Genomic DNA, 21,808 nt, shown 5'->3' with positions numbered 1-21,808 from the left:
GGAAATCTTTAAGAGAGTTAAGTAGACCCCACATCTTCAATGGATTATGTTCACATTTTTTATACTTACACAAAGCTGATAAATATATACAGTACTGTAAAATTGATAATACAGTCAAACTTCGTATAGTTAAAAACAAAAATTGACCCAGTAGACAAAACATATAACTATTTAAAACGAAAACTAAAACGAATGATGAAAACAATTCACTGAATACAAATAAAATATACTTCACTAGAAATAATAACACTACGAGAAAATATTACTAAATTAATTTTGTGGTACGTTAAACCTGTTAAGTGTTCTTTACGGAAGTATAATGAAAACTTTACCATCACTGGTGTGATCATGATTTGAAAAACAATGTATAGTGTTTGTTCTAGACTCTAAGAGACAAATCGCATTGAATTGCAGTTTTAAGGCTAAGATCCTTAGTTTTGCAACCTCCAAGAAAATTATTTCTCCCATGAATATCGTAGTAGATAAAAAAAATAATAAACGGCAGAATTGTAAAAAAAACTTTGAATTTTGTAAATATGATGATAAAAATTTTCTCAAAAAATTCTTTCTTATTTAATTTAAATTTTAAAAATTTCAAAACTAAATATTAGGTATATATTTAAACGGTACACGGCTGTTACTTTGCACACAACTTAAAGGAGGTACAATGAAAAATTACGCCGATTAATTTTTTTAATACAACGTACAGAATTTAAATAATCTGAGTACAAAATATTGTGATTTAACTGTCACTTGCCGCTGATGAAAGGAACGAGTTCATCAGTTTGCCGCTAGAGCTCCGATTAGTTCCGAGTTTACTCACTAGATGCCTCGAATATCGCAGGAGTTCAGGCGGGAATATTATCGCTTCGAAACGGTCAAAACACAACACGTAAGCAATAGTAAGTTATTAGCTGATATTGAATACAAGCATTTTTTTTCATTACTACAAAAAATAAGGTTCTCTGCTTGGCGAGTGATTATATTATACTAATGTCAAAAAGATGTTATCGGGAAAAAATAAATGAAGTTATTTTATACCACTAATTCACTACCCATAAAATCAAACTGCGTCGTCTTTACAACTAGTATCTCACACAAGAAATATAAAACATATTCGTGCTTCATTTTGTATAAAAATAAAACACATATATAATATCGGGAGACAGCCTTGAAAATCGTGCATATCACCAACATGGCCAATCTGACTCATAGTCATGTTTACGATGGCAAGACAGCTAGCAAACCAGTTCAGTTTATATGCAGATTAACTGAAAAATTTATTCAATATTTTCGGGGTAGTTTTACGTTCAAAATTAATACAAAACCAAATCAGTAATCCTTGTATGATCATTTATAATACTAAAAAAAATCTTCCATTTCCTTCGAATTGTATTAAGCACTAAAATATTGATTTACTTTTGGCCCAGATTTTATTCGACGATACTCTGTAGAGTTTCGCTTGTTTGCATTGTTTATTTATTAGGTTTAAATCATGGCCGAATTTATTGAAGTGTAACACAAATTATATATATGTGTGTGTGCCTGGTTAGGATTTTGTATGATGTACTAGAAAAACTATGTCCTATCAGTGTAATAGTTGTACCCTTACAAGCGTTGAATATTTATGAAACATTTTATTTCTTTGGTTTTTAAAGCCGCAGACTTGTATTTTATTTATTTCATTTAGACAACATGCGTCCGTGTTTTCTACATGGCACGCTGTGTAATATTTTGAATGTTATAGTAAATTTGGCTTTTTAAAATCTGTGATTTATGTGCAGTAGAGTATTTTGTAATTTTTTATAATTTATTTTCATATTTTTAATGATCCATTTGCTAATATTATATACACTTCTCCATTTACTATAATAAACACATATTCCATTATTGGAATTCTTTCAGAATGGGAATCACAAGACTACAAAAACTATTCTCCTGCATAAGAAAGGTGATAATACCAGTAAAGAAAATTATCGTCCGAGAGCAATTGCGTCTTATATCTAGGGACACCTGTATTTCGCGAATACATTTCGTGTCAAGGTATTTTCTTGTAATAATTGGCTGTGGTCGGTGAAGGCTGTTTTTCCGCACTTGACGGGGCCAATGAGGACGTAGTTACCGTACTGCTGCACGCCCGCAATTCGCCAAACCTAAGAAAAAAAGCTATAGTTACATAGCTGCCAACCATTACGGATTGTCCGTAATTATTACGGTGTAGTGACATATATTACTGAATTACGGGTCGGTAAGAAAGTATTACGGATTTTTTTTACAAAAACCACAAAAAGCCGGTTAAGTGATATTTGTTTACTATAGAACGATATCGGTGACGCTGTGAGTACGATAGTTATCGCTGTCGATATCTTGCAATAGTAGCGCTGTTGCGGCGATTTTTTCAAGCAGTCTTGGCGTCCTTTTCGAGTTAACTGTAAACATGGCCGTTATGTTTGGATTGCGTGGGCTACGCGTCACTTATTTTACCGTTTAAGAGTGGCATTGAAAATACAATGAAGCGTGATGCTGTGCGGAGTGAAAGTACTAGCAAAAGAACACCTTTATTACAAAAATACCGGGACATTTATGCAAGTGAATGGCCGTGTTTTTCACGTTCATCTGTGTCTGAGAATCACTTATTCTGCAACGTCTGTAATAGTGATTTTTCGGTTGCCCACGGAAGTAGAGACGACTGCCGAAGACATTTTGATTGCAAGAAACACCGAGATTATGCGAAAGTGAAATCAGACAATAAATCAATTTCGTCTTTTTTTGTAAACAGTGACGATACGGATGTTACGAATGCAGAGTTGTTGTTCACAAAAAACATTTTCCCCAAAAACAGTTGCAGGCTGGAAAACATGCAACGAAACATCTGACTTAAAGAGTTTAATGTTAGTTTAAAGTGTATGACACAGACAACATTGACGTTTTATGTAAAGAGTGCATTTCTTCATTTCAAAATGCTGTAGGCCTTTGCTGAAAAATGTAGCTTAATGTATGTTCTGTAGTGTTGTTATTAACAAGGGTGTTGGGGATGGCGTGGCAAAACCCCCCCCCCCCCCCCTCATCTAACCACACCGAATCCTGGATATGCCTCCGAGTGATTACTGATGACTGGCATGAAAGGTTGGCAGTTATGAGTTATGTGTGAAATAGCCTGACACGAGATGTATTCGCGAAATACAGGTGTCCTTAATTATATCGAAAAATATTTGAACATTGTTTGATAATTTTAAGTATGAAAAGTACAAAATACTTTCAAATTTAATACATGGTTTTACATAAACTCTAAGCACTAAAACACATACTGCTTATTTTCTACAAAATAAATCTATACACGACAACTGATTAGGAATCACTTGAGTTTTTTTTATAAAGCATCTAAGGCCTTGATTGTATAAATATATTGTTGGATAAATTAACTAAACTAGGAATACTATAAAATGCACAAAAATAGAAGAGTTTGATCTTAATGACATAAAGCATAATCTATCTATTTAGCACAGCCTGTATAATTGATTCCCCATTGTCAAGACTAAAATTAAAAAAACTTCGAAAGAAGCAGTATAAAATAACTATCTCATTATCTTTGCGGGTGACTCAAATATCATACAAACAAAACGAAATATTCTTAAACGCAAGAAAGCATATTTTAAACACTGTAAATAACTTAGATTTTAAATCAAAGGATATTAATCAGTCTGTAAAATTTAGTTTTAACGATGAGTTGGATACAGAACATCAAACATATATCATAGGTGTTACTGCCAACAGAGAACTCTCACAAACAATACCATTCCTTTCTGCGCAACCTGCAAGCTCCGGTACCTTCTGTAAAAAAAAAAAAAAAAAATGTAAAACTTTTCCGGAAGTCGTACCATGGTAATGACTGAAATATGTAGCCTTACTTCTAAATCTAATTATCTAGAGAACAAATTGTATTACATTATTTTGATGATTTAAACGGTAACAAAATTAACACCTACATACAAACAGAAGTTTGCTCTTCTATTTATTTTTTTAGTTACGTGATAATTTTTTTGAGTTATAAAGAAATCCAACTTGAACAGTAAAAAAGAAAGGCTTTTAATGAACAAACCAACTCAGTCATTATAGATGATTGTTCAAACCATTTAAGATTCATCCTGTTACATAAATTTTTATATTTATATACATCTAATGTATAAACAAATCTGAAAAAAAGGCAATAAATTCAGATTGACTTCATTATCGAACTAGAATAAAACACAAAATACACTTGCAGAGAACCACCAAATATATTGGGTAAGTGTATCTGCAATGGAGTTAAACTTTAAAATTGACTTTATTATTTCAAAATAATAATTTAAAACTTCAAGCAAATGTAAGAACACGTCTTCTAGATATAATGGAAGATTATAATGCCGTGTACGAATTCGCCTGAAGAATATACTTGTAGATACTTTGGAAGTGACTTTGCAAGACTGTCAGAAATGGACGTGAAGTATGCTATGCAATACGCAAGTAAATGAATCTGTGTAATTTTCGCGTACTTGAAGTTGAAAATACGTCTTCATTTAAACAAATTTAAGGTTATATTTTATATATCATATCATTTAAATAATTTAAGAGGACGTAAAATAAATATAATTTATTTTGTATTTTACTGGTATCAATAAATAAATTGACATAATTAATTTATGGATATGGATGTTTAAAACGAAGTTTCAACAAGCACATGTACATATTTAGCCTACCGATCGGTACTACAAAACAAAAGTACAATAATAATGTAAGTTGCCGTAAATTCACGTGACAGCGATGAAGTGTTAAATAAAAAGGACTACTTTTACATGCGTTTAAAAATAAAATCTAAACATCATTTCGGCTGGCTAAACATTGAATCCATACCGAATTCGTCAAAGGCAAGTGAAGTACGTAAGGTTGCAAACATGTAACTGCATTACTTTCTGATTAATTTTAATAAAATTATGCATATCTCCAAAAAATGTTCAGTTAAAATTAGTATTGTATTGGTGTTTGTATTAAAATATAATGTAGACCGGGTATATTTTTTATTGTGTTTTAAGATTTATTGACTTTTGTGCCTCATGTACTTTTGGTGAAAATTGAAAATGTAATTATGTATTATTATCAGGGCCCAAAGCAGAACTATATGTTCGTTGGCCGAAAATGAAATGTAGTTATACTTGTATATCTAAGAAAAATATTTGTATTTTGTATGAATGTAAGTATTTTATTATGTAAATTGTTATTATTTACAAATATTTCGTACTCATAATATCTAGTTCCCATTTGTCTTAAGACATAATTAAATGATATACTAAGAAAAAAATGTTTATTGGTTCTCAATTTTTCATTGTTACAATATTTTAAAATGAAAATTTGCTATACAGCAATATCAACTTCTAAAACGTGAGTAAAAATTATCATCAAATTATATCAATGGCATATTTATTGCATTAGTATTCCTTGCTCCTAACCTCTTACTCTGGTTGATTACCTTCTATATAACCTCAGTGATCATAATTTATGTTCACCTTTTTCCCACTAAGACGATTCAGGTGCAGATTCTGGAGCAGTGTTTCTTTTTTATGTACGGATGTGCCAATAAATCCATCAGTTTGGTGGTGGTGTTGGGGGGGGGGGATAATACTACTCTTAAAATATCACTTTATCTGTATGCACGATAAAATATCCTTGGTTAGCTCCCTCTGAAATATTCTTATACAACCTATGACGTGTAGCCTACTCCTTAGATATTTTAAAACACGTTTGCGATTGCGTAGAGAAGGCGATTCTTCGAGTATGTGGCCCTTTCATAATTAAATTATTATTATTAGTTACAACTTATGTTCATTTCGAGCCTCTTTGACATCAAGTTCATACATAAAAGACAACCTTCCAGTGATGCTTGACGTCACCAGTAGGAATAGCGTGAAGGAGCTCCTCATTTCGCCAGATGCGACTGGCATACACAAGTATATATATTGCAATAATAAATTACTTAATGATAGCTTAACTTTCGAAAATATGATTATGTTTTTTACAAGAAGTACGAATGCCAGGAAATTTACTAATAACATCGTTTTTAAACATCACATATAAAAAAGGAAGTGTAATCAAAAGCCACAGGTCAGATAAAAATGCAAACAAAAACTTTTTTCTAGCTCTAGCCTCATGTATACATACATAAAAACATAATACATTTAAAACACTAAAATTAATGCAATAACCTGCAATATTTTGAAGACAGATATTCAGCTACAAAAAAATTATCCGATTGAATATATATATATATATATATATAGTAGCACAGAAAAATACAGTTCCAATCAGATATCAAATATAGCAAATAATACCGCTTTGCAAAATAATGTCATGTTATTAGATGGTCAACGTTCAACTGTTTGTGTAATACACATACGCACACACCTGTGACAAAATGTGTAAAGAAATAAAATTTGTAGAAGCGCAAAACCTTTGAAGTACACAGTTAAAAATTATTATTTTTTTACAGGGGCAGGAAAACTACATTACTGACCAACTTATTTGAATGAATTGGTTAGCTGTGAATGAGCGTTCTTGCAAAAGAGACCAAATCTGATAGTTTTGGCCACATAATCACCGCAGTAAAACATACAATTTGTATATTGTATATGTGTAGTGCACCAAATTAATATTTATTATAATTACCTTGGGTTGCACTCGGTTACGTACGGGTTTCTAACTGAAATGTACCAAAAATAGTAATATTTATTCTCTTGTGATTTGTTGAGGATCGAGTAGTCTTGGATGGATGTGTGGGAAAGGGACAGAGAGGCAAAGGGATTGGAAATCTAAATGTTCGCCGAGGCAGAGTACACTCTTCCTCCACCCCCCTTTTCATGACAGTTCGTAAACATGACACCCCACTGGGCGATAAGAATTCTGAGAACAGCGTCCTCTTTCCCACCCCCCCTCCTGTTTTCCGCGCGTCGCTACATCGTTCAGCCGTACTGCTAGTGCGCTCTGTTGAGGACAAAGATAACTACGTGTGTCTTTGCCCGCTCGCGAGAAACTCAGGATCTTAGCCTTAAGTTGAACACTCCGTGAAATGGTTCACATTGTTGCATCATTGGTGTTTAATCTTTTTAAGTTTTGAATTTTCCTTCATGTCGCTTCTTTTTCGTTTAGTGTCGCGTTCTTGTCTGGAGATCCACTTTACCCGTGAACGGGCCTTAACTATCAAATTCTTTATTATTTATAATAAATATATTTGACTTTATAAGACTCGAAAGTACTTAGACTCGTTCTGGTGTATTTATATGATAAGAACAAAAGAACGAATCATTTAGTTTAATTTGTGGGCGCCAACAACTTCTACGAAGTTGTAATAATGAATAAACATTACAATTACTTATATTTTAATTAATTTGTACTACACACCATTAATTAAAATTTCTTTTATTGTTGTCCGGACTATTCAGGGGTAGAGTTGGGTATGTCGTGGAAAAATTCGTAAAACCTTGGATTAGCTTATATACAACGATTTTGTGAACTTTAACTCAAGTTGTCCATAAATTTAGCAATCTGGTAGTAAGGAATTTCAAGTGATATTAATTATTCCCGAGTGTCAGTTTTGCAAGCTAGTAAATGTTGTGACATTCCTTAATCATTATATAACCGACCTGTTATTATAGTTCCGTGGTAACGAACTATGCGTTACTATGTTTGTCTTCTTTCTACCAGGACCTCAGCAATGAATCTTCTGCATCTTCATCCTTGGCACGCCCATTCGCTGTCTTATATCTTCGTCCTGGGAACACCTAGTATCAATTAGTCGTCTTCGTCCTGGGAACGCCTTTCGTTGTTTCCAAACCTTCGTCCTGGAAACGCCTCTAGATGACCATCTTCGTCCTGGGAACGCCTATCGTTGATCGTCTTCGTCCTGGGAATGCCTATCGTTGATCGTCTTCGTCCTGGGAATGCCTATCGTTGATCGTCTTCATCCTGGGAACGCCTATCCTTGATTGTCTTCGTCCTGGGAACTTCTCTCGTCGTTTCCGTATGTTCTCGTACAGTTGACTATTATAAATACTTCTTTCTTCGTCCTGGGAACGCCTTAATATGATTTCAGATCTTCGTAGTTTATACTCGTAGTCTTCTTCCTGGGATCGCCTTGTAGTACTCAAATCTTCTTATAAATAATAATTCTTCTTTATTTCAATAACTCTCTTCAAATCATTAATATTATTCCTGTTTACTATAATTTCTTATAATTCTTCAAAATATTTCAATAGTTATAAGTTCAATTTCTGCAGTCATAAAATGTCATGTCTTTCCTATTCGAAGTTCCTATATCAATTCCCTTTCGTTTTTCTCCATTCCTTCCAAACAAAACTTTTATTAGCTATTATTAGCTATTATGTATCATTGTGACCACCTATGTTGGGTGTAGCATCCTCTCCAAGTTCTGGACTAGCCCCCGTATTACTGGTTCTGATATTCCCACCACCTATCACTGACATGTCCTTGTATTTAACCGGCACAAACGCAATACAATCATCTTGGCGAAGTACCCTAGAAGAACGTTCTAAAAATGTTACCATTGGGCATTTTCACCACATACGAACGTGGGCGAGTAGCTGGCCCTACTATCACAGCACCTTTCACCCAACCGTTAGAAGTCTGTACCCTCACTGCTCCAGACAATGTTTCCGCTTCCGCGTGACATGCTCTATCATAGAATTCCTTTTGTTCCTTCTGCCGTACAAGAAGAGCGTCATGAACAACCTGATGGTTTGGAAGCAAAGGATCAAGTAACTTAGGGACAACAGAAATACATCCTCTAAGTTTACGACCCATGAGCAATTGAGCAGGTGAGTACTCCCTTATGACCGGAGTGTTGCGTAACTCAAGGAGGACCATGTCCAGGACTTTCTGATCTTTGATTGCTTTTTTGAGCAATTTTTTGACTGTCTGAATATGGCGTTCGGCCATGCCGTTCGACTGAGGGTAATGGGGGCTAGATGTGTGGTGACTAAAATTCCACTCGTGAGCAAATTGGTCAAACTGTGATGAAGTGAAATTACTACCCCCATCAGACATAACTACTACTGGGATGCTTAACCTAGCAAAAATGGCTTTTAAGCATTGAACAACACATTTGCTTGTTTATTTTTTGAGCCGTTGTAGCTCCACCCATTTAGTGTAGTAATCTACGAGAAGTAAGTATGGCTGGTCATGAAGAAAAAATATATCAATGCCTACCTTCTGCCAAGGTCTGTCTGGAACTGGGTGCAGAAGAAGTGGATATCGACGTTTCGAGTTCTGGAACTCCCTGCAAGTCTCGCAAGTATCAACAAATTGTTTGATATCTGAAGCCATCCCTGGCCAAAACACCGTACCACGTGCTCTTTGAGTGCACTTTTCCGAGCCCTGATGAGCTGCATGAATGGAACCAAGAACATAGCTGCCAACTTGTACGATTTATCCGTACAATGTACGATTTTGCGCCCTAATGTACAATTGTATTATTGGTGTAAATTATTGTACGATTTCCAAGCTTTTTCCAATTTTTGTCTTATTTGGGTGATTCGTAACAGTAAATCTATACTGATGTCATACAATTACGGTATCGAACATGCGGTATCAAGATTGTACACAACAGAAGACGTTTAGTAGATAATAAAGAAAGCTCGTAATACTGTATTTTCGGAACTAGCATACTCCATTTGTAGTAGTTATGCCATATTTTCACTACTGCGTACCGTAATATTCACTCATTGTACGAACGTAACCTTGAACGCCATTGACAGTGGAAAATTACCGTGTTTGCTACAGGGAGAAGCTACACCTACGCGTACGGGAATTGTTTGTTTTCAAGCATGCGCGGAAATTTGCGGTAAAAATGGCGAGTAAACAGAAAAAGAAATCTTATAACCAAGTATTTTTAGATTGTTATAGTAAAGAAATTCAGTGGGTTAGGCGTTCAAAAACTGGCGTCAATTATGCTTTCTGTGCTTATTGCTCGTGTGAAATAAATATTTCGCACGGGGGTAGAAATGACTTGAAAGTTCACGAAGGAACAGTGAAACACACAAGGAATGCTTCACTTGGAAGTTCAACCAACATTAGTAATTTTTTTAGTGTTCAAAGTGACGATTTTAGTGTTATTAGAGCAGAATGTTATTTCACATCTTTTATTCTGGAACATAACCTGCCGGTGTCAGTAGCAGATCATGCTGGACCTTTGTTGAGAAAAATGTTACCCAGGAGTGAAGAATCTAAGAAATACAGTTGTGGACGCACCAAAACCACTGCAATAATTGCAGAAATGGCAAGTGAGCGTCAAAATGTTACAGCAGGTATGTTGAAAAAAGTTCCATTTTCAATTGCTACAGATGGGAACAACGATGATTCTAAGCTTTACCCAGTTGTAGTGACCTATTTTAGCGAGAAAGATTCTCAAATCAAAATGGATTTGCTTGAAATTGTACCGTTAAAGGGTGCTGCAACTGGGAAAAACATCGGGAAAATGTTGCTCAACAGTTTAGAAAAGCATTCCATTCCAGTTAGAAATTGCATTGCCCTAGGTTCCGATAATGCATCGGTCATGATTGGCCACAAAAATGGTGTAGCTGCAGAACTTCAGCAACACCATGAAAATATTATTGTTTTGGGATGTGCATGCCATTTACTCCACTTAGCAGCAGAAAAGAGTTCCACAGTGCTTCATGTTCGTGTAGATGAAATCCTTGTTGATATTTACTACTATTTGCATAAAAGTGCTAAACGTAAAGAGCAGCTCAAGAATTTGCAATTCCTCTGTGACAAAAAATCAAAGAAATTCTTGAAACATGTCTCCACTAGGTGGCTATCCCTGGGAGAGTGTATCGGTAGGTTAATAGATTTGTGGCAACCCTTAATTTGGTTTTATAAAGAAGAAGTAGATAGTAAGCTTGAATGTCCAAAAGGTTCTTTACATTTGTACAAAATCCCTAAGAAGTTGCCAGGTAAAGTCGAAAGTTCTTGCAGAGCTTCAGATGAAAACAGAAATGCAGGCTTGCGTTCAGGTGAAATTTCCTTAAAAAGAACTTCAACTTCAGATAACTTTTGTTATGGCAAGAAGATCAAGCAGTCATGTGAACCAGAAGAGCAAAAAACCATTCCAATTTTGTCACGTCAAGAGAGAGTTTTCATGTTTCTCACTGATGACCTAAATAAAGCAGTTTGTTATTTTTGTGGCATGTTATTCCTGTTTTTGATAAGACAAATGTTATCCTGCAATCTCAAACACCTCACATACATCTTCTTAGGGGATTGTTGACAGACGTGTTAAAAGAATTGCTTGTGAAATTTGTAAAACCTCATCTCATCAAGACAACACCAGTACTTGATGTTCTGTAAAATAGTGCTACAAACCAGAAGTCCGATGAAGACCTAGTTGTGGGTTGCAATGCATCAAAAGTAGTGGCTACATTGACACAGTCTGACAAATCTAAGTTTTATACATCAGTTAGGAATTTCTTTAAACTCTAATGTTATAACGTTTCGTTATATACAAAATAAACAGTTCAACGCCGATTGTAATTTTTGGTTGTTTTTTATTTTTTTATTTTTCTAAACAGAATGCCCCGACGAATCCAAACACTTACATTCACTCGTTCCATACATATATCTGCCCGTCGAAAAACTGCTGGTAGCTCGCATGATGAGAAATTACCGAAAAATAATAGCGTAGATGAAGTCCTTCAGTAATGTTTTACTGCAAGTACACGAAGATGGTGCGACCTGGAACAGGGCCGCACCCAGCGAAAACTAATCTCGCCCCGAGCCAAAACGCCTACGAAGGTGGCCGCAATTTCTAGTTAAGTCATACCCGAAACGAAAAAAAAAAAGAAAATTAGGTTGATTTAATAATAGGCCTGGCTCCGACCACCAACGTGAAATTATCTCTTCGTAAATTACATTATAAATTAGCGAGAAGCTATCGAACGCGACCTACTCGTCCAGCGTTCGACAGACGACTGGTGAAGTCCTGCCACACTCTCTTCCACGCAGGGAGTAGACGTCACATGATCTCACCGACCAATCACACGCACGCTTCTTTCACGCTTACAGATACAAGCCAATCACAGAACAAGTTACAATACATGAAGAAACCTTTTACACACAGAACTCTGGGCTTCCCCTGATCAGTCTCTTTTCAATTTCACATCGAAATCGGGGACTTCCATTCTCGTTCTCTCTCCCACACCGTGAGAGCAGTTATCTCTCGGTTCCCATGCAGGGGGGGAATTACCGTCTTTATCTCGGTTGGCGGGGAAGCACTGTTCCTTTCTCACTCCCACTTACAGGCTTCTCATGCCTCTCTTTCTAACCATCCCGTTAATAAAATTTAAGAACAATAATTATAATATGAATTACTTTACAAAAATAAAAATCATTTAGAAATAACCTGAAAAAGTAGGCCTAAACATGCAAAAATCTAATACAGCGGCTCATTTGTGAATAATTACATAAAAAATAGTACTGATAGAAAATGTCTGTTAAAATACAAAATACCTTCTTAAACACAAAGCAAGTGCAAACATCAACCCTAAAATACATGAAAACGGTAACATATAATTAGAAAGATTTTTTAAGAAATATTTACATTCATGAAAATAGTTTAAAAGAAAAATTATTTAATTAGGAGGGCAGGGTCTTGCAACATTACAATGTGATTACATTATTTTGAAATTTCCCTTGAAAAATGAAATTTTAAAGCATGCTGAAGTGGTTAATGTGAAAAATATTGAGAGCTCATCATTTTCTTCAGTGAAGTATTTTGTGGACATGTTTCCTGCTGTTCTACTTGTCAAGGATGGGGAGACACGTGAAGAGGCACTAGACATTCTTCAACAACAGTTTTGTTCTTTGCAGGTGGACAATGACATCCCACTGGATTCAGTGGAGAGAATAGACAAGTTGTGGCCTTACATAGGGAAAATAGGTAGTGGTGTTGGTGGTCTTAAGTATGACAGAGTTGCTCATGCAATGCTATCAGTGTTGGTTATTCCACATAGCAATGCTGAGTGTGAGAGGGTTTTTAGCAGCATTAAAAAAAATAGGACCACTTTCAGAGCTTCAATGTCAGACAAAGTTTTAAACAGTATTTGTTGGCAAAACGTACTAACAGCATTTGTTATGAACAAGACTTCGATGAAACTTTTCTCAAGAAAGCTAAATCTGCCACACATGTATCCCTGCTGCAGAAAAAATAAATAACGTATTCAAGCACCATGATATGTATCTAGTGACATGCACTTAGAATCATTAAAAAAAAAAAAAGGTATGTTTCCAAAACCAAATTATTACCATATTGTTTTTTACAGTTTTTTCGTGAACATTATATGTGCAAAAGAAAATAATTATTGCCGCGCCTGTATTACGTATAAAAATTGCCTTTCAATGATTGTACTATAATTGTACTATTTTCTTTTGTAAATTGTACTAATTGCTTTTCTGTAAGGTTGGCAGGTATTCAAGAATTTCCAACCTTAACGATTTAGGGACCACTATAGCATTACCATTGAGAACTAAACCATAGGCACAGCTAATGTCTTCTCTGTATATCCAGTATGGTTTGAGTTCGGGAGATACATCCTCAAGCCTTTCAGGCCACCCTTCACTAACCACTGTATGCAAACTTCGCAGGACGTTGTCCCGATCATTTGATTGCTGCAATGATAGCAATTTGGCATCCGATATTCTGGAATTAACTACCAATGAACATACCTGCAACTCCATTTCCTTTTCCAGGTCCGTAAACCCACGAGGTTGAGCGCTAGTCTGGCATGCACGAGAGAGTGTGTCAGGAATGTACATCTGTGAGCCTGGTTTATAAATAACGGTAAGTGAAAATCGCTGCAGCCGCAGCCGCAGTCTCTGCAACTTAGCTGGGCAATCTACCAAATTCTTTTTGAAGATAGTTACCAATGGCTTGTGGTCGGTTTCCACCGTTACTTGTTTATTGTAAATGTACTGGTAAAAATGCTCGACCCCAAACACCATGGCCAACATTTCTTTCTCTATTTGTGCATACCTTTGCTCTGTCTCCGTAAGTGCTTAAGAAGCATAGGCAATCGGATGACCCTCTTGTAGTAGCACTGCACCTAAACCCGCTTGGGACGCATCGACAGAAAGGGTAGCGGGTTTACTCGCATCATAATATTTAAGCACAGGGCTTTCACACAACAGGTCTTTCAACCTCTCGAAAGCTACCTTTTGCTCCTGCTCCTAATGCCAGTCAACATCTCTCTTCAAAAGAACCCTGAGTGGAGCTGTAGCCTCTGAAAGGTTTGGACAAAATCTTGACAAATATGTGACAACACCCAAAAATCTCTTGACATCTTTTTTGCAGGATGGAACATCTATATTTTGAATGGCATCTACTTTGGTACCATCAGGTTTGACACCATGTGCAGTGAAAATGTGTCCTAAATAACGTACCTCCTGAACACCAATAACACATTTACGTTTATTAAACCTAACATTATTTACAACAGCTCTCTCCATCAAAGCTTTAAGCCTCAGATCATGCTCCTGTTTGGAACTTCCCCAACAGATAATGTCATCAATATAGGTAAGCACTCCTGGTAAGCCCTCAAATACTTAACCGAATTTACGATGAAAAACTTCAGGAGCTGCACATATGCCATAGGGTAGCCGCAAAAACTTGTTATAAGCCCCCATGGAGTGTTAAAAGTGCAGTAGTCAGTGCTGTTCTCGTGCTGTTTGATTTGCCAAAATCCTTGTGCCGCATCTAGGACAGTGAAATAACTAGCACCTGCCATTTGAGATGTAATTTGCTAAAACGTGGGTAGTGGAAAGTGCTCCCTCATTAATGCATTATTAAGATCTTGTGGATCTAGGCAATTTCTTATGCTACCATCTCGTTTGTGGACCATTACAAGAGAGTTTACTCATTCTGTGGGCTCGACCACTTTAGCGATTATTCTTTCTTTCACCAACCTATTAAACTCCTCCTTCAAGCTAATAATCTGGAATTTAGGCTGGGGCTTATAGAAAATTATCAAGTGTCCTTTTCCATTAAAAGTCTTCAGTTCTAATTATTGCACATTAAAAAGTTTGCATTAATTCACAGAGAGTTCCTAAGTACGATAAATACGAAACTGCATATATATATGTATGTATGTGGCTAGCGTTATCAGTCGGAGTTCAAAAACGAATCTACACTGCTACCTCTGAGTTTACGGTGTCTTTTATTATAATTGAGGTTATCCTGGTATGAAATTTATTTTACTATTGAAATATTTTTAATTTCATACGGAACTAATTATTATCATAACCAGATTTGGACCTATTCGATGTACTGTCCGTAATTCATTGTCCAACAGAATAACCAATAATTTATATATTATATTCGTAGATTTTTGTAAGAATCCAATGAATATAAAATACATGTAAGCATTACTTACTCAGACATATTTTTTTTAATCATTTTCTTCCAATGAACAAACATATTTCATATCCATCAAACTTCACATATTACATTGTTTTTTTTTCACCAAAGACAAAATATCATAGCCTTCGACTATAGTAGACTGTATGTTAGTATTGAAAAAAATAAACATAGGTAAAAATATCAACAGTAATTACTAAAATAATGTCGCAAATTAAAATATCATATCTGTACGGAAAAGTGTCAGTACAGAGTCTACAACAGATTCCCTACAGTCACGCTTGGAAGATGTCGAAGTACAAACCAAGGCTGCGGCAGAAAAAGCTGCTCAAGATTGCGCCGCTGCTCTACAGCGTCAAATGCATATGCAACTGGAGAATTTTCACAGCAGAGTCCAGCATACCGCATCTCCACTGACCGAGATGTCATCTAGCCCACCAGCCATTACTGCTACTTCAGCTGTTCAGCCATCAACAACTGGCTTAACACACACCAGTCCTACAGTCCAGACTACACACTTGGAACAAGCCACATTGCTTCACCATCCGGCCAAGCATTGGTCCGAATCCATTCCTACATTCTCTGGGAAATCCCAAGAGAATCCTATCAGATTCCTCAATAAATTTGAGGAATATTCTCGTACCTTTGCCTTGACAGATAGCGAAAAACTTAAATGTTTGAATTTGGCATTGAAAAGTACTGCTTTTTATTGGTGGGAACTACATAGCACCCAGACCAGTTCTTTTGATCTTTTTAAGGAGAAATTTAAGAACCAATATTGGAACTTAAAAATTCAGGGAAATCTGAGGGCTCAGCTTCATGCATATATCCACAATGTATGAGCGCACGAGGTATCTAGACATAACCATGTCAGATGAGGAATTTATAGCTACCATGCTAACACAGTTACCTGTAGCATACCAGATCCAGATGTCAGGTCACACTTATCGTGATGTGACGGAGTTCAGAGACCACCTACTGACAGTAGACAAGTTGCAAAAACTGCAAAAGGGTCAGACAAGCAGAGATGAGTCTGACAAGCCTCAACAACAGCAGCCCTACCACAAGTCAGGTCCAGTAAATAATTACTGGCAGAACCGGCCAAAAGAAGACCGGCAAGCTAGCGTACATACTCTGACTTACGAGAAACACAGTAAATACGCTGAGTCAGAACCAGGTGACTACAAGCGTAACCAAAAATACAGTGGACAGAAGGACCACAAACATTATACCTTATTATAGGCGTACGTGGTGGACACAACGACCAAGATCGAACAGTGAAGGTGAAGAAAATAAAAACAAGAATCACGAGAAGGAAGGTTTGCAACGGCCTCCCAGGAAGTCAGCCTACAAGCACAGGTATGCAGAGTCAGACGGAGAAGCAGACTACCGACCTCCAAGTCAGAAGAGAGTCTACTCACCTGCTACCAGTGGTAAGCAAGACTACCGTCAGCCACACCCCAGGTCCCCAGCTGAACCAGAAGATAACCGTGGAACCAATTACCGTACCGGTAATTCTGGCAGCATACAATCATCATTCACCTATCCTCCACCCAACTATCATCCCATTTCAGATCAACAGTCTATGGGATATTTCCAAAGGAACAAGCCCATCAACCCTATTGCGGCGGAATTCCAAACAGCTGTGGCAAATGCAGCCCATGGCCAAACTACCTGGTCTGCACAAAACCAGCCATTTTCTGCTACCCAGGATGGTAGGCAGAAAAGATGGGACAGCCAGTCATACTAGTAAACAAGAAGAGGAGAAGAAGTGGAGAAGCTGATAAGTGAACGTCTTCAGTCAGAAGCTCTAGCAAGACAGAAGCGCAAGGCAGCCTCAAGAGTGAGCCAATTTAAGGTTGGAGATTTAGTGCTCCATAGAACTGCTCCAGTAAGCAAGAAGTGGGATAGAGTAACTAAGAAGGCCCTTATGTGATGGCCATATTTATTTATCACTGAATTAATATTAGGACAACACTAGGACTTGAAATAATCACTGTCACTTGAAGCTCAGGATGACCTAAGGTTGGGGTTCATCTTCTGGCTAGAAACAGAACATGAGGAACACTGGTGTCACGAGCAAAGTAATCTAAGCTTCCCAGTAGTTGCCTTGAATCTGTGTGACAAATTAATCAAGAATGTAAATATCCTGCAAGATATTATATAACAGTGTTGTACCTGAAGCAGATGATCTACCAAATATGATAATTTTCAGTCATGAAATGATATGAAAGTATTTTCTGCATCAGCCAGTAGCTGATTATAACTGGTAATATCATGTAATATCAGCCAAGCATTAGCTGAAAACACAAGAGTGTCAAGACAGAACTTTGAAATCTATCATTGAAGTCTGAAAAATTTGTACCAAAACAATACTAATGTAAGGTACTGAATCCTCTTGTTATGTTTATTAACAAGATTTCTTAATGATAAGATGTGTATAACAAGTTAGTATTTTACTATGAAATAATTTCTCATGTGTAAAATAATTTGTATAATTTTTAATTTAATGTGTAAATAATTACTTTTCAATGGTATCCATGCTTATTAATATGTTATTGTGTATAATCTATAGTATTGACTTGAGTAAAATGTGTGTAAATAGGAATTAATGAGATAATATGTCCAATCTCATCTGATGTTATCAGTTTTGCAAGCATTTAATGGAATGTAAACAAACCTAGCAACTTGTCATATATGACACATAAGCATTAAAAACTTTGTTCACATTCAAAGCAAATGATGGTTTACTATGTGAAAGTAAAACCATGCTAATAGCAAATAGATATTATTGTGTAAATATTTTATGTTAACAGTTAAGTTATTTTATGTTAACAGTTATGTTAACAGTTAACAAAGTTAGCCAAATCATACTATATTTCTAGGAAAGAACTGTTTAGTATGTAAAATGTTGTTATCATTGGTAATAATAACAACTAATGAATTTTAAGAATGCTAATTAAAAAAACAAAAATATAAATATCTATGTAAACAATGCCAGATAATATTAGTACAATCGTACTCCATTTATGGTATACATTATACGATGTTTTTGGTACCAATACCATAACATGGTACAAGATAATTTGTATGTTAAAACAGATTGTAACTATTATTTCTGTTGCAAAAATCAATAGAATATGCTGAAAACATAACACATATACGTAATTATTAAATTATGCTAAAGTTTTACTAAAGTATTTTTCCGCATAGGTGTAAGTCTACATAATGTAGTTTAACTGATGGTAAACTTGGTGATGGTTGGAGACCCAAGGCAATGACTAGCAAGTAATAGATAGATGAACACTTATAAGTAATGAAGTGATATACACGAGTGTTTTGAAAGGACATGCGTTGAGTGTGCCTACATAGTACTAACCGAGTGTAAAACGATTGTGTGAAAACAGCATTGTTGACGTCGAACCCATCCGACGTGACGTACTAGTTACGTCACGTCCGACGCAGTCCCCGCGTCGACCAGGTGTTCCCGACGCTGACCAGCTTCACGAGAGGACGAAAGGACTGGGGCAGCCGCCCTAGCCGCCAGCTGCCCGGGTGTAGCCGAGTTGACCTTGGCCCCGCACGTCGACAGTCCCGGTTGATCCTCATCGCCGACGATCCTGGTATCGTCTGCATCACTGCCGTCACGGTAGCAGCCCTCTGCCTGGGTACTGATGGAGGAAGTCATCCGGCAGGTCGCAGTCCCCGTGTTATACCTGTGTAACAATGGTATGGTATGCAATTGTTCCCATCACAGTGTTCACACTCTCCTCACCAGACAATTGTAATAACACTCACCTCTGCTATGTGTTGTGCCTGTTTCTTCACCACTCCATACAGCCGACGAACGAGAACAGAGACGTGGAAAAGCGCGGTAATATGAGAAGAGACGATGCGCAGGTTGTGTGTTCGACTAATGACGACGCGTAACTGCCAGTAACCTAATTCGCGTGCGTCCTGTGCGCGCCAGACTCTCTCACCCTCTTCCGCTCGTCCGGACGTGTGTCAAGTTGGCGACCACACATTGGAATTTCAAGGTCAAAATTTGACACGAATTAGTGCTCAGTTTGTGCTAATTTGTGCCGTAGAAATCAGAATTTGTGCTGCATTACGTAAAAAGTTATAGCATATAGTAAGGTGGTCGCCAACTTGACGTCAAGTTGGCGACCACCCAAAGAAAATATCAATTTTTTTGAATGAATTTTATGTCACGAATTAGTGCTCAATTTGTGCTAATTTGTGCCGTAGAAATCAGAATTTGTGCTGCATTACGTAAAAAGTTATAGCATATATTAAGGTGGTCGCCAACTTGACGTCAAGTTGGCGACCACCCAAGGAAAATATCAATTTTTCGGAATGAATTTTATATCACGAATTAGTGCTCAATTTGTGCTGCCAGAAGCCAAAATTTCGAGCTTATCGCAACGTATTTAAAAAAGTTATAGCCCTTGATATGTTTGAAGTGAATTGACAGCTGGCGACCACACATTGGAATTTCAAGGTCAAAATTTGTCACGAATTAGTGCTCAATTTGTGCTAATTTGTGACGTAGAAATCAGAGTTTGTGCTGCATTACGTAAAAAGTTATAGCATATAGTAAGTTGGTCGCCAACTTGAGTCAAGTTGGCGACCACTTAAGGAAAATATTAATTTTTTGGAATGAATTTTATATCACGAATTAGTGCTCAATTTGTGCTGCCAGATGCCAAAATTTCGAGCTTATCGCAACGTAATTTAAAAAGTTATAGCCCTTGATATGTTTGAAGCGAATTGACAGCTGGCGACCACACATTGGAATTTCAAGGTCAAAATTTGTCACGAAATAGTGCTCCATTTGTGCTAATTTGTGCCGTAGAAATCAGAGTTTGTGCTGCATTACGTAAAAAGTTATAGCATATAGTAAGTTGGTCGCCAACTTGACGTCAAGTTGGCGACCACTTAAGGAAAATATTAATATTTTGGAATGAATTTTATATCACGAATTAGTGCTCAATTTGTGCTGCCAGAAGCCAAAATTTCGAGCTTATCGCAACGTAATTTAAAAAGTTATAGCCCTTGATATGTTTGAAGCTAATTGACAGCTGGCGACCACACATTGGAATTTCAAGGTCAAAATTTGTCACGAATTAGTGCTCCATTTGTGCTAATTTGTGCCGTAGAAATCAGAGTTTGTGCTGCATTACGTAAAAAGTTATAGCATATAGTAAGTTGGTCGTCAAGTTGGCGACCACTTAAGGAAAATATTAATTTTTTGGAATGAATTTTATATCACGAATTAGTGCTCAATTTGTGCTGGCAGATGCCAAAATTTCGAGCTTATCGCAACGTAATTTAAAAAGTTACAGCCCTTGATATGTTTGAAGCGAATTGACAGCTGGCGACCACACATTGGAATTTCAAGGTCAAAATTTGTCACGAATTAGTGCTCAGTTTGTGCTAATTTGTGCCGTAGAAATCAGAGTTTGTGCTGCATTACGTAAAAAGTTATAGCATTAAGTAAGTTGGTCGCCAACTTGACGTCAAGTTGGCGAACACTTAAGGAAAATATTAATATTTTGGAATGAATTTTATATCACGAATTAGTGCTCAATTTGTGCTGCCAGAAGCCAAAATTTCGAGCTTATCGCAACGTAATTAAAAAAGTTATAGCCCTTGATATGTTTGAAGCTAATTGACAGCTGGCGACCACACATTGGAATTTCAAGGTCAAAATTTGTCACGAATTAGTGCTCCATTTGTGCTAATTTGTGCCGTAGAAATCAGAGTTTGTGCTGCATTACGTAAAAAGTTATAGCATATAGTAAGTTGGTCGCCAACTTGACGTCAAGTTGGCGACCACTTAAGGAAAATATTAATATTTTGGAATGAATTTTATATCACGAATTAGTGCTCAATTTGTGCTGCCAGAAGCCAAAATTTCGAGCTTATCGCAACGTAATTTAAAAAGTTATAGCCCTTGATATGTTTGAAGCTAATTGACAGCTGGCGACCACACATTGGAATTTCAAGGTCAAAATTTGTCACGAATTAGTGCTCCATTTGTGCTAATTTGTGCCGTAGAAATCAGAGTTTGTGCTGCATTACGTAAAAAGTTATAGCATATAGTAAGTTGGTCGTCAAGTTGGCGACCACTTAAGGAAAATATTAATTTTTTGGAATGAATTTTATATCACGAATTAGTGCTCAATTTGTGCTGCCAGATGCCAAAATTTCGAGCTTATCGCAACGTAATTTAAAAAGTTACAGCCCTTGATATGTTTGAAGCGAATTGACAGCTGGCGACCACACATTGGAATTTCAAGGTCAAAATTTGTCACGAATTAGTGCTCAGTTTGTGCTAATTTGTGCCGTAGAAAT

Source organism: Bacillus rossius, unplaced genomic scaffold, assembly GCF_032445375.1.
Source record: "Bacillus rossius redtenbacheri isolate Brsri unplaced genomic scaffold, Brsri_v3 Brsri_v3_scf33, whole genome shotgun sequence".
NCBI classification, from domain to species: Eukaryota; Metazoa; Arthropoda; class Insecta; order Phasmatodea; family Bacillidae; genus Bacillus; species Bacillus rossius.
The sequence above is the reverse complement of the archived record's forward strand: the minus strand, read 5'-3'. Positions refer to the sequence as shown.